Below are 15,678 nucleotides of genomic sequence, written 5' to 3'. Positions count from 1 at the left end.
ATAAAAAAAGCTATTGTGTTTGTCTGTCAGAAAATTCTGAGTAGCAGCCCGGAGTCTGGAAGTTGGAAGTGTGTACACTCCCGTGCCTCGGAAAGCACGTAAAGCCGATGGTCCTGCGCCTGAACTCTTTCCGGTCGTGTCGGATTGCCGTCCCATCGGATTATGAGAGTTAAGGAATAGGGAGTGAACCTGTGTTGCGCACACACTTGTGCACTATAAAATCTCCTGCGTATTTGACTAATCAATCTTGAGATTGGCCACCGTAGCCGAAATCGGTCTGGAGGACATTATTATTATAATTCAAATATAGGTTAAAAGAGTCAATTAGTTTCAGTTGGGATTACAGTGTTAATGTACCAGGAGATCATAAACAGTGTGTCGGTCTCACCGAACGGTTAGATTAAAAGAGTCAATTAGTTTCAGTTAGGATTACAGTGTTAATGTACCAGGAGATCATAAACAGTGTGTCGGTCTCACCGAACGATTAGATTAAAAGAGTTAATTTTGACGAGACGGTTGGCGCGGTTGGTAGATACTTGCCTTTTCACGCCGAAGGTTGTGGGTTCGATTCCCACCCAGGACAGACATTTGTCAGGTTTCCATAGCACGGGTTTTGTACAAGCTTAATTTGGGATCAGATGGCCGTGTGTGAAAAATGTCCCAGGATATTATTATTATTAGTTTCAAAGATTTAGAATTAGGATTACGTTGTTAATGTACCAGGAGAACATAAACAGTGAGACGGTTTCACCGAACGATTAGATTAAAAGAGTCAATTAGTTTCCATTAGGATTACAGTGCTAATGTACCAGGAGATCATAAACAGTGAGTCGGTCTCACCGAACGATTAGATTAAAAGAATTTTGACGAGACGTTTGGCGCGGTTGGTAGATACTTGCCTTTTCACGCCAAAGGTTGTGGGTTCGATTCCCACCCAGGACAGACATTTGTGTGCATGAACATGTCTGTTTGTCCTGAGTCTGGGTGTAATTTTCTGTATTAGTATGTATTTACAAAAGAAAAGTAGTATATGTAGTATATCAGTTGTCAGGTTTCCATAGCACGAGTTTTGTACAAGCTTAATTTGGGATCAGATGGCCGTGTGTGAAAAATGTCCCAGGATATTATTATTATTAGTTTCAAACATTTAGAATTAGGATGACAGTGAGGACAGTGAGACGGTTTCACCGAACAATTAGATTAAAAGAGTCAATTATTTTCAGTTATAATCAATGCTGTTTCTCACGGAGACGCAAATAATCCGCCCTGCCGACACCAGCTACCTTAACTATCCCGGCTACATGCTAGAAGAATCTTTTAAAGCGAAAGCCGGAGTATGCTTGTTCGTCAGGGCGGGCGTAAGCAGGCGGCATATCGCACGTGGATCAACGGCTGCATTAGCGGGGCATTTAACATTGACTCACTGAAAGCAAACTACAATAAAAATTCCAAGTCCTGTAGGAAGGCATACACGAGAGCGGATGCACAGCGCATTGTACAGATTGGTCATGAACTTATTTCGCATCCTAGGGGCTCTCGTAGCTTCTGGCGTCTGACCAAGTCTGTGCAAAACAATTTCTGCCAACCTTCGCTGCCACCGCTCAGAAATCCGGACGGATCGCTAGCTCACAGTGCGCAGGAGAAAGCCGACCTCCTGGCTAAACTCTTTGCCGACAACTCTGTGATCGATGATTGTAGTGCGCAGCCACCAACAATACCTTCATGTGGCCACACGATACCTGACATCAAAATCAGGCAACGTGATGTGCGTGCGGAGCTGCAATCACTTGATATACGGAAAGCTAGCGGTCCTGATGGAATACCAGCCATTGTGCTGAAGAAGTGTGCGGCGGAGCTGTCTCCTGTGTTAACGCGCCTGTTCCAACTTTCTCTTTCTTCGGGATGTGTGCCGGAGGCTTGGAGAAGAGCTAATGTGCAAGCGGTTCCCAAAAAAGGGGATCGGTCTGACCCGGCAAATTATCGACCAATAGTTATCACCTCAGTACTTTGTAAGGTGATTGAACGGAGTCTAAACAACCAGCTGATCCATTACCCAGAAGATCACTGTCTAATTAATGATCGTCAGTACGGGTTTCGACCAAAACGGTCCACAGGTGATCTTCTAGCGTACGTAACACACCTCTGGGGTGAAGCTATCGACAAGCATGGAGAATCGTTGGCTGTCAGCCTCGATATTTCCAAGGCTTTCGACAGGGTCTGGCACAGAAGTCTTCTCTCCAAGCTGCCGGCATATGGTCTGCCTGCTCAGCTATGCACCTGGATTGCCAGCTTCTTACACAAGCGTAGCCTTCGTGTTTTAGTTGATGGTTGCGCTTCACAATTCTATGTAGTGAATGCTGGGGTCCCCCAGGGATCTGTGCTATCTCCCACACTCTTTCTTCTGCATGATCAATGATATGCTCTCTCTTGGGAACATACATTGCTATGCAGACGATAGTACAGTGCATGGTGGATACCACGGACGCGCAGTGGCTGGGCGGGCGGAAACTGAGGAGAGGCGGGAGAATCTTGTCATTGAACTCGATAGGACAATAGAGCTCATTGCCAAATGGGGTTCTGATAATCTTGTTGAGTTTAATGCCAAGAAAACACAGGTGTGCGCTCTCACAGCGAAAAAGTCACCATTTTACCCTCATCCCTCCCTCTGTGGCATACCGCTGATGATACAAAGCAAAATCGCCATGCTGGGAATGGACGTTCGCTGCGACCTTAGTCCCAGGGCATATAATTACATCGAGGCTATTATAAAAACAGCTTCACGAAAACTCGGAGTTCTGAACAAGGTGCGGCGTTTTTTCACGCCACAACAACTGTGCCTGTTATACAAAACACAGGTACGCTCTTGCGTTGAATATTGCTCGCACCTTTGGGATGGCTCCGCTAAGTACCTACTGGAGGCCTTGGACCGGTTGCAGCGACGTGCAGTACGCATTATTGGCGACGTAAAGGTCACTAACACCCTTGAACCTTTACAATTGCGTCGCGAGATAGCAGCACTGAGCGCTTTCTATCGACTGTATCACGGCGAGTGCTCTGAGGAATTATTCTCTCTAATTCCTGCTTCCCCCTTCCTTCTTAAGTCCACGCGAGCTGGTTCTCGATGTCACCGCCTAACTGTGACATCAATTCCATCGCGCACAAAGAAATTTGGCAACTCCTTTCTTTGTCTCACTACCAAAAAATGGATTTCCTTAACAACTCACGTGTTCCCCTCCTCTTACAACCCGGGTTCCTTCAAACGAGGCGTGAAGAGGCATCTTGCAAGCCGGCAAGGCGGTGACGGCTAGTTCAGAACATTCTTACCGACTGTACTGGCCGTCGTCGCGTTTGGACTCTACTACCACATACCATCAGGTGGAGTAGAGTCATTTGCCATCCCGGACATATAAAAAAAAAAAAAAAGTTAGGATTACAGTGTTAATGTACCAGGAGATCATTAACAGTGTGTCGGTCTCACCGAACGATTAGATTAAAAGAGTCAATTAGTTCCAGTTAGGATTACAGTGTTAATGTACCAGGAGATCATAAACAGTGAGTCGGTCTCACCGAACGATTAGATTAAAAGAGTTAATTTTGACGAGACGTTTGGCGCGGTTGGTAAATACTTGCCTTTTCACGCCGAAGGTTGTGGGTTCGATTCCCACCCTGGACAGACATTTGTGTGCATGAACATGTCTGTTTGTCCTGAGTCTGGGTGTAATTTTCTGTATAAATATGTATTTACATAAGAAAAGTAGTATATGTAGTATATCAGTTGTCTGGTTTCCATAGCACGAGTTTTGTACAAGCTTAATTTGGGATCAGATGGCCGTGTGTGAAAAATGTCCCAGGATGTTATTATTATTAGTTTCAAAGATTTAGAATTAGGATTACATTGTTAATGTACCAGGAGAACATAAACAGTGAGACGGTTTCACCGAACGATTAGATTAAAAGAGTCAATTAGTTTCAGTTAGGATTACAGTGTTAATGTACCAGGAGATCATAAACAGTGAGACGGTTTCACCGAACGATTAGATTAAAAGAGTCAATTAGTTTCAGTTAGGATTACAGTGTTAATGTAGCAGGAGATCATAAACAGTGAGTCGGTCTCACCGAACGATTAGATTAAAAGAGTCAATTAGTTTCAGTTAGGATTACAGTGTTAATGTACCAGGAGATCATAAACAGTGAGTCGGTCTTACCGAACGATAAGATTAAAAGAGTCAATTAGTTTCAGTTAGGATTACAGTGTTAATGTACCAGGAGATCATAAACAGTGAGTCGGTCTCACCGAACGATTAGATTAAAAGAGTCAGTTAGTTTCAGTTAGGATTACAGTGTTAATGTACCAGGAGATCATAAACAGTGAGTCGGTCTCACCGAACGATTAGATTAAAAGAGGCAATTAGTTCCAGTTAGGATTACAGTGTTAATGTACCAGGGGATCATAAACACTGTGCCGGTCTCACCGAACGATTAGATTAAAAGACTCAATTAGTTCCAGTTATGATTACAGTGTTAATGTACCAGGAGATCATAAACAGTGAGTCGGTCTCACCGAACGATTAGATTAAAAGAGTCAATTAGTTCCAGTTAGGATTACAGTGTTAATGTACCAGGAGATCATAAACAGTGAGTCGGTCTCACCGAACGATTAGATTAAAAGATTCAATTAGTTTCAGTTAGGATTACAGTGTTAATGTAGCAGGAGATCATAAACAGTGAGCCGGTCTCACCGAACGATTTGATTAAAAGAGTCAATTAGTTTCAGTTAGGATTACAGTGTTAATGTACCAGGAGATCATAAACAGTGAGTCGGTCTCACCGAACGCGGATGGCATTAATCGAAATAAGATCAATATTAAATATATTCGATTTGGCCCTCAGAACATCCGACGCCGACGATTCCGGCGACGAGTGCTACGGGAGTTTACCTCCGGAGCCTCGTTTCGGGAACGTCGAGTAAAAACTGCAGCTGGTCTCGCCGTGCCAGCGACGCTTCCAGCACCTGGTGATGCAAGTGAATAATAAATAATATTAAATATATAACATTATATATAACTTAGGTAGCTAACTGGGTAGGTATCACCCACTCATCAGATATTCTACCGCAAAACAGCAGTACTTGGTATTGTTGTGTTCCGGTTTGAAGGCTGAGTGAGACAGTATAATTACAGGCACAAGGGACATAACGTCTCAGTTCCCAAGGTTGGTGGCGCATTTGCGATGTAAGCGATGGTTAACAGTTCTTACAATGCCTATGTCTATGGGCGTTAGTGACCACTCACTATCAGGTGGCCCATATGCTCATCCGCCTTCCTATTCTATAAAAAAATATATTTATAAGGCTTCGTATCCAGAAGTTTTTGATTCGATTATCATGTAGCAATCCTATACGTGTGTACTCGTAATAAGGAGATGACGCCTTATCCCAGCTGTGGGTAAAAATGCTGTTACATTTTTAAACAAATTAAATGATACCTAGTCAGTCGCGACAAAAACCGACTTTGTTAATATTATATTGTAATATCATTTATTTTATCCTCAGATAAATATTTTATGGTCAAGAAACTTAGTTGTAATTACAATGGCAGTATAAAATTTGATGTTGAAATTGTAATGACGTCATTGGTTGATGGTATGTTAGCTGTTTGTAGTGCGCAATACAATAATTTTTCTTTTCTACAGTTGAACTCGATAACGGTAGAGGGAGCGCTCGCCTGAACATGTTCAGGTATTTGCACGAAGTGAAAAGTGGTAGGACGTCCTTGCTCAGCCATGAGATACTCGGCTTCGATGCTCAGGTGCACTAATGATTATTTTGACGTTTATTTAAATTAAGAACAATCCCCCACCCACTTGCAAAGCCCGGGCAAACACCACTGCACTTTGATGTGCTTAATTAATGGGCACATTGTCAGAAGATCTGCTTTTATGGGATGAAGTATTGCTATGTATATCCATCAATTCGCATTGAAGCAGCAAGCTAGAGCTCCAAATCACAAGTGGAGGGGAGGCCTTAGCCCAGCAGAGGCGTTATTTTTTTTATAATAAGTAAATAGAAAAGAAAAGTAAAAGTAAGTTGTACACTAGAAGTAAGATTTGGAAGCATGTAAAGACATTGTTTGCGCCTGAACTCTCTCTAATTTTCACCCTGGGATTATGTAAATGTCTATGTCCCACTGCTGGGCTAATCCCACTTCCCCTTTGATGAGGAGCTTATTCCAATACGCTGTTCCAATTTAGAGGTGCTAATCTGGGTTTTAACACGCTATCATTGGTAACGATTTACACATTCTATTCACTACCATCTCGGTTTTCAATAGGATTAAGAGTGTGTGGGAATAGAGACTGTCTGTGCTTGCACGCACACACAAGTACTATTATTAGTCCCGTGCAGTTGTCTAAACCGTTCGTATCCGTAACAGCCTGTGAATGTCCTACTGCTGGGCTAAAGCCTCCTCTCCCTTTTTTAAAGAAGGTTTGGAGCTTATTCCACCACGCTGCTCCAATGCGGGTTGGTGGAATACACCTACCACTTGTGTATTCCTAAAACCTGTATGTGTCTAATTTCAGTTAAATTAGACACATACAGGTTTCCTCACGATGTTTTCCTTCACCGTCAAGCAGAGATGAATTATAATCACAATTAAGCACATGAAAATTCAGTGGTACTTGCCCGGGTTTTAACTCACGATCATCGGTTAAGATTCACGGGTTCTTACCACTGGGCCATCTCGGCTACAAGTTGTCTAAACATCTGTATCTAATTTTCATACTCATTTTTCAATTATATTAATCTTTGTAAAAGCTTCCGTTATTCTATTATCCAGTTGTATGATGGCGTATGTTACACCCCTTTAACGATAGATGGCGCTCATTCGAAATGTCACATTCCTGAATCGCGCTGTCTAGATATTCGCTACGGAGTATATATAGTGTAGAAGAGATTGTTTTTGTAATCTAATAAATTGTAGTTTCATTTACCTAATCCCAGGTATCAGTGTTGCAGAACTATCGATAGTTTGACCTCGATAACTATTATCGACAGTACTTTCGAAAGTATCGTCTTGTGTCAATATTGTCGATATTATCGATAGTTACTATAGCTCTCTGTTCACAATACTATTGGTAACTCATTTGCCTGCCTCGTTAGTCTAGTGGCTTCATATAAGACCGCAGACCCCGGAGGTCCCGAGTTCAATTTCCAGATCGGGCTAATAAAAAGTTATTGGGTTTTTCTGTCAGAAAATTCTCAGTAGCAGCCCGGAGTCTGGAAGTTGGAAGTGTGTACACTCCCGTGCCTCGGAAAGCACGTAAAGCCGTTGGTCCTGCGCCTGAACTCTTTCCGGTCGTGTCGGATCGCCGTCCCATCGGATTATGGGAGTTAGGGAATAGGGAGTGCACCTGTGTTTGCGCACACACTTGTGCACTATAATATCTCCTGCGTATTTGGCTAATCACTCTTGAGATTGGCCGCCTTAACCGAAATCGGTCTGGAGGACATTATTATTATTAATACTATTGATAACAGCAATCCATAGGTATTCATTCGATAGTAACGATTTAATAAAACTTCATTAATAATAGTGTTGTTACTGGGCCTACTACATTACTTATCTTGAGAAAGCAATAATATAATAATAATAATAATATTGGACATTATTCACACACGGTCATCTGATCCCAAATTAAGCAGAGCTTGTGTTATGGAAACCAGACAACTGATATACACAAGTTACACAAGTTAACTGATAGTACAAGCTCTGCTTAGTTTCGGATCAGATATATATATATAGTTGAACGCAAAACACAGTAGTGTCGGCCGGCAGGGTGGCCGTGTTCCCGGTGAGCTCAACGCGCTGCACGCGTGCCTGCTGGCGTTGGCGCCGCGCCGCGACCTGCAGCGCCCCGAGGACGTGAGTGAACCATATGTTGCGCAGTTGACTAGTATCCTTTTTATTAAATTATAAATGTTATAATTTATGTCACTTTACAGGAGGCGTGCGAGTTTCAAATAGACGAAATTTTCCACGTAGGGGACTCGACGGGGCCCGTCGTGGGGGGACTGCTCGCGCGAGGGCGACTCTACGAGGGCGATGAACTTATCATAGGTGCGGCCCACCTTCGGAGGCTGTCTGCCCGGGACTTGCAGAGGACGACAGGTGGGTCGCTAATTCAAACCTTATTACTAAATAAAAACTTACTGTAATGTATGGGGTAGTTTTATAATATTACTTTTAACTGTGGGTAATTGTAAACCTATGTATGGTGGTCTCTCGCAATTAAACGCTTAACCGAACGGACGTCTTTTATTGTGCTCAGTAATTATCCTCAAATAATTATCAATAATATTATATATTATTCACATACTCAACAGTGGCGACGAGTAGTAAAGAAACTACGTGTGTGACGCATCGTTTTTATTGCTATGTCGGTGGGAAAACTGGAACACTTCGACCTTGGCATGGACGATTGGAATTTGTATGTGGATCGGTTGGAACAGTATTTTATTGTTAACGATGTAAAACCGGCGATACGAGTAGCGACACTGATAACGGTGATCGGAAGTGACGCGTACGAACTGATGGTGAATTTATGTACACCAGTCAAACCATCTGCGAAAAGCTATGAAGAGCTGGTGGATGTTATGCGACGCCATCTTCAACCAAAACCGAGTGTATTGGCGGAGTGGTTCAAATTCAGACAAAGAGTGCAACGTCATAATGAGTCCGTGGCGGAATATGCGGCGGCATTAAAGAAATTGACGAAACATTGCGGTTTTTGTTCGAAAACATTATTGGATAATTTGAGGGATCAATTTGTATGTGGTATTAACAGTGACTGTATCCGTCAAAGAATGTTTGCGGAGGATAATATAACGTTCGATTCGGCGTTTAAACTCGCGGTGACAATGGAAGCTGCAGAGGCGGATGCAGCCTTGGTAGAAGGTCGTACCAGGAGATTAGGTGACGGCGTATCAGAGGCGGAGGAATCTATAAACCAGATTACGTCCAGGAGAAGAAGCACAGGGAAACATCTACAAAAATATATGAACGTAGGAACGCGAGAACCGGTTTTAAGCAGTGATACAAGCCTCACAAGCGGAGCGATAATTAGCAGGCGGAGCGATAATAATATGAATGACTTCGCACGACAAAAGAAGGGAACGACTTTTAAACAAGTGTGTGACGTTTGTGGTGCAAATCATCAAGTAAATCGGTGTAAATGTAGACTTTATATATGTCAAGTTTGCAACGAACAAGGTCATTTAAAAAAGGATTGCCCAGTACTACAAAGTCAGGTGTCATTAAACATCGTAAAAGATGATAGTTCCGTATGCACAGAAAACGAAGGCTCGGGCAGTGAGGAGGTAAACAATTTTTCTATAAGTAGTTATTTAAAAAAATTTGCACCATACACAATTAGTATCAATATTGATAACTGTGTTCTTTGTATGGAAATAGACACGGGCAGTGCGATATCATGCATTAGTTATAATTGCTATAAGAAATATCTGTCACATAATTTAATTCGAAAGTGTGATTTAAATTTACGCTATTATACTGGAGAAATTGTAAAACCCGTTGGTAAAATAAGTCCTATAGTTAATTACAAAAATAAAAGAAAATCGTTGGATTTATTTATTATAAAAGATGCAAAAACGAATCTGTTAGGCAGGCATTGGATTAGCGAGTTACAGATCGAGATTCCTATTATGAATTGTAATAGTATTGATTTTAATTCCAAGCTGTTTAATTTTAATGAATTCAGTTCCAGATATTGTGAAGTGTTTTCGGACGGGCTGGGACGATTCAATGGTGGAACGGTTGGTTTTCGGCTGCGACCCGACGCGAAGCCGGTGTTCATGCGCGCACGACCGCTCGCTTACGCACTTCGCGAGCCTGTGGAGCGGGCGCTGGATCAGCTGGTACGGGATGGAGTGATCACGCCGGTTACTACATCTGACTGGGCTACACCGATCGTACCGGTAATGAAAAAGGACGGCACAATACGCGTATGTGGTGATTTTAAATTAACATTAAATAAGTGCTTGGAGGTGGATCGTTTTCCTTTACCGAGAGTCGAGGATCTGTTAGTTAAATTACACGGGGGTATCAAATTTACTAAGTTAGATCTGTCTCAGGCCTATGCACAACTTGAACTTGATGAATCAAAAAAATATACTGTAATAAACACTCACAAGGGCTTATTTAGGTATAATAGACTGATTTATGGCTTGGCTTCGAGTCCAGGTATTTTTCAAAGATTGTTAGAACAACTATTTTCGGATATGCCTCGAGTGGGTGTTTTCCTAGATGATGTGATAATTACCGGGGAGGACGACCAATCACATTTAAAAACACTTCACGAGGTATTTAATCGATTACAAAAATATGGTTTAAAAATTAAAAAAGATAAGTGTACGTTCTTTGCCGACTCTGTTACATATTTAGGCTTTGTAATTAGTAAAGAAGGGGTTCATACATGCCCAAATAAGATTGAAGCAATTCAGAAGGTTCGCATACCGAATAATGTATCCGAATTGCGCTCATTTTTAGGATTAGTTATGTATTACGCTAGATTTGTTCCAAACATTAGTACAATTTTAGCACCATTGTATATTTTATTAAAAAAGGAAAAAATATATGAATGGAATACAGAAAGTAATATAGCTTTTAATAAGGTTAAGCAATTGTTAACATCTAGTGAAATTTTAGCACATTATTCACCTGACTTACCCTTAATTCTAACAACTGACGCTAGTAGTTATGGAGTAGGGGCTGTAATTTCACATATAACCGCTAAAGGGGAGCGACCTATAGCTTATGCGTCTCGGGTACTTAATGCTGCTGAGAAATCGTATGCTCAAATAGAAAAGGAAGCTTTAGCTATTATTTATGGCATTAAAAAAATTCACACGTACTTATACGGAAGGAAATTTACGTTACGCACGGATCATAAACCGTTGGTAGCTATTTTCGGTGATAAACATGGTATCCCTACAATGGCGGCTAGCAGAATGCAACGGTGGGCCGTTATTTTAGCTGGTTATAATTATAATATTGAATACGTTCAAAGTAATAAGAACGCGGCCGATGCTTTATCTAGATTTCCAACGGGAGAAGGGAAACTACAAGTAGAGGAGAAAACTTACGTTAATTTCATACAAATATTTTTACCTATAACACGGAAGACAGTAGTAGAACATCAGAATAAGGATAACATACTTAAGAAAGTAATTTTATACTTACAATCCGGGTGGTCCAAGGCGTGCGACGATGAAGATCTTAAGCCATATTTTGTACGTCGTAATGAATTGTATTTGGGGATACCGCTTAGTAATACCTAAATCATTAACATCTGAGTTGCTAAAGGAAATACACGTTGGTCATTTAGGTATAGTAAAGATGAAGAGCATTGCACGTAGTTACGTTTGGTGGCCCGGTATCGACGCCGACATTGAACGCACTTGTAATGAGTGTGTTACGTGTGCGATGGAAAACGCAGCACCAGCGAAAGCTCCGATCAAGCCATGGCCTTTTATTCCGGAGCCATGGTCAAGAATACACATTGACTTCTTAGGACCGCTTAACGGTAAAACATTTTTAGTTTTAATAGACTGCACATCGAAATGGTTAGAAATTTTTAACATGCCAAATACGACCGCGGCTGCTGTTATTAAAGTTTTACGGGAAACATTCGCTAGGTTCGGTTTGCCTAAAGAAATTGTTTCGGATAATGGGCCGCCTTTCTCGAGCAAAGAATATGCCAATTTTATGAGGAACAACGGTATTAAGGTTACATTCTCCCCCGTGTATCATCCGTCTAGTAATGGAGCAGCGGAAGGCGCTGTTAAGTTGTGCAAACGGGCAATAAAAAAGTCGTTAAGGGATGGTTGCGATATCGATGCCGCATTGCAAACCTATTTATTAGCATACAGGAACGTCGATCAAAGTACCACGGGTCTTTCACCTGCCATGATTTTACAACGTAGGCGTATAAGATCAAGACTAGACTTATTGCATAGGGATTGGGCGATGGAAGATAGAGTACGGGAGGTGCAAAATAAGCAAATAGAAAGAGGAAAAGGAGTTATAAGGCAATTTAAACAAGGGGATAATGTCTGGGTAAGGAATTATGGGGAAGGAAACAATGGTTAAAAGGAAAAATATATGGTAATTTTGGGTCTCGTAATTACCTCATAGGTAGGGATGACGGTCCACCTATCAAAAGACACGTTAATCAGATAAAAAAACGTTGGGTAAGCTTTGATTTATCTACGTCAAAAACGCCACCACAAAACCAAAACATGCCGAGTGATCACCCCATATCTGAGCCACAGCTAGAAATACCGACGACTGAGTCGGCTGAATCATCCAACACGGAACTTATTATTCCACCATCGATATCCCCTGAGACTCAGGTAGATGTTCCACCATCGATTCGTTCCCAGCGCGTTAGGAAACCAGTTGAACGATTTCGATTCGAATTTGATTAGGCAACTAATATTATATAATTTATTTTTAAGTTAGGTTAAGTTAATTCTAAGTAATTAAGGGTGAGGGTGTAATGTATGGGGTAGTTTTAGAATATTACTTTTATAACTGTGGGTAATTGTAAACCCATGTATGGTGGTCTCTCGCAATTAAACGCTTAACCGAATGGACGTCTTTTATTGCGCTCAGTAATTGTCCTCAAATAATTATCAATAATATTATATATTATTCACAAATTCAACAATAAGAATAAAATATAATTTTCAAGCAGTGATGAATCGCTTGAATTTTGTAAAAATTTACCAAAATAGTAATATATAATTTTGTTTTGGTACATATTCAAATTTAGTATTGCATAAGTCAGGTAATAGACGAAATTTCATTTATATTTATAACTGATCAGAATATGATTGACGGGAATAGTTCGTGCTTATAATGCCTGAAGTTCTCAAAAAAATATGACCGAGTTATTACAACTTATATCTAAATACCTAGATGTTTATTTTTTAATTTATATATAATTAACATTACTTTATGCTGCAATTTTTTTAAATTTGTTATGTGTAATATAATAATCAGGTTAGTAAAGGTTTGAGTATATTTTTTTATTTAAAAAAATAACTTTTAACGCGACACGTTTTCTTAGACCAAAAACGTAAATGATACTAATTATCTTTGTTTAAAAAAAATCTTATTCAACCATTAATTGCTTTTATTAAATTATGTTTAATATTATTGTAGTTTAATTAATATCGATGCCACAGATAACTATAAAAATATTAATTAATACAAATCATAAAAAGTCAATGTCATATCGTCTAAAGTAAAATCGGCATTAAATAATCCGATCATTGATAGTTAGATATCGTAATGTTATATAAATATGTATCATTAACTTAAAATTGCAATTTATAAACAGGAACTGGATATATCATTTAATGTACAAAGTTTAAATACTAACAATATGAAAGCTAATTTTGGTTTACCTCTTGGGGTAGTTATTATATTAATGACGCCAAAATTGTAATTCAAAATGGCGTCATGACGTTTGTGTTTTTAAAATCCTAAGCATGTTTTTTTTTTAAATAAATACAAAAATTATTTTACCATACAACATTATTGTTTTAAATTTATAGTCAATTTTTATTGGAGTCTTACATATCAGCGCGGCTTAATGCAAAAGTAACATCGGCATTGTAAGAGCTACCATTAACAAAAAAAAAAAAAATACAAACCTAAAGATTTGTTCCTTGGGGCGTGATTATCATTTTAAAAACAGTTACGTTATATATGTATGCATATAAATATGTTATTTCATTTAAATAGAAAATAACTAGTGTATTAAAGCCACAAGAGTAGACAAAGGCAAATTAACAACCGACATTGAATTGGCGCGATATCATTGGTCGAGATTTTGAATTATCTGTGATATTCATTATGGATTTGCGAAAAAATTGCGTTTTATTCGAGAAAGTAGTTAAGCTGAGCTATTAGCGACTATCACGGGATATGGAAATATAAAGTTAGTTTATATTTACTCCTACGATTGGAATATACTAAATATACATTTCAACTAATTGTAAAAGGTGTATTAAATACAATATTAACACGTACATAGTGCTATTTTGATTTTAAATAAGAATATTTAATTTAAATCTCAGTTTATTTGAAATTTTAAGTCAACTAACTTCTAAATAAGTTATTATTGTAACAATTTAACATACGATAAGATTATCATAGTCCTGTCACCGTGGCGTCACGGAAGGGTAGATAGGCAAACATGGTATAACTAAGAATTTAATGTTTTTGAATGTACATATTTTCAAATATAAAGACTTATAACCTTTTACTGTTGCGATTTCTGTTTCTCTTTTTTAATTTCGAATAGGAAGGCTAATGTAATTTTGGTGGTGATTCTCCACCGCGGCGTTTTAAGAAATATTAACCATCATTTATATTGTCAATGTGCCACCAACATTGGGAACCAAGATGTAATATCCATTGTGTATTTACGTTATTCCATAAATCTAGTCATATAATTATTTAATATTAAATAGAAATTGGATGTATGTGTGTACATACATAAGAAGCCATTAGTTCCATATTATATTTTCATATATATATATATATATATATATATATATATATATATATATATATAAGCCTTTATATATTGCAATATTATTTATACATAAGCATAGACCGATGCTGTATCAGCTAAGCAGGCGGCATATCGCAAGTGGATCAACGGCTGCATTAGTGGGGCATCTAACATTGACTCACTGAAAGCAAACTATAATAAAAATTCCAAATCCTGTAGAAAGGCATACACGAGAGCGGATGCACAGCGCATTGTACAGATTGGTCATGACCTTGTTTCGCATCCTAGGGGCTCCCGTAGCTTCTGGCGTCTGACCAAGTCTGTGCAAAATAATTTCTGCCAACCTTCGCTGCCACCGCTCAGAAATCCGGACGGATCGCTAGCTCACAGTCCGCAAGAGCAAGCTGATCTCCTGGCTAAACTCTTTGCCGACAATTCCGTCATCGATGATTGTAGTGCACTGCCACCTACAATACCTGCATGTGGCCATACGATGCCTGACATTAAAATCAGGCAACGTGATGTGCGTGTGGAGCTGCAATCACTTGATGTACGGAAAGCTAGCGGTCCCGATGGAATACCAGCCATAGTGCTGAAGAAGTGCGCAGCGGAGCTGTCTCCTGTGTTAACGCGCCTGTTCCAACTTTCTCTCTCTTCGGGAAGTGTGCCGGAGGCTTGGAGAAGAGCTAATGTGCAAGCGGTTCCCAAAAAAGGGGATCGGTCTGACCCGGCAAATTATCGGCCAATAGCTATCACCTCAGTACTTTGTAAGGTGATGGAACGGATTTTAAACAACCAACTGATCCATTACCTAGAAGATCACTGTCTAATTAATGATCGTCAGTACGGGTTTCGACCAAAACGGTCCACAGGTGATCTTCTAGCGTACGTAACACACCTCTGGGGTGAAGCTATCGACAAGCATGGAGAATCGTTGGCTGTCAGCCTCGATATCTCCAAGGCTTTCGACAGGGTCTGGCACAGAAGTCTTCCCTCCAAGCAACCGGCATATGGTCTGCCTGCTCAGCTATGCACCTGGATTGCCAGCTTCCTACACAAGCGTAGCCTTCGTGT

The sequence above is a fragment of the Nymphalis io genome, chromosome 28, assembly GCF_905147045.1.
Source record: "Nymphalis io chromosome 28, ilAglIoxx1.1, whole genome shotgun sequence".
In the NCBI taxonomy this organism is placed as follows: domain Eukaryota; kingdom Metazoa; phylum Arthropoda; class Insecta; order Lepidoptera; family Nymphalidae; genus Nymphalis; species Nymphalis io.
The sequence above is the reverse complement of the archived record's forward strand: the minus strand, read 5'-3'. Positions refer to the sequence as shown.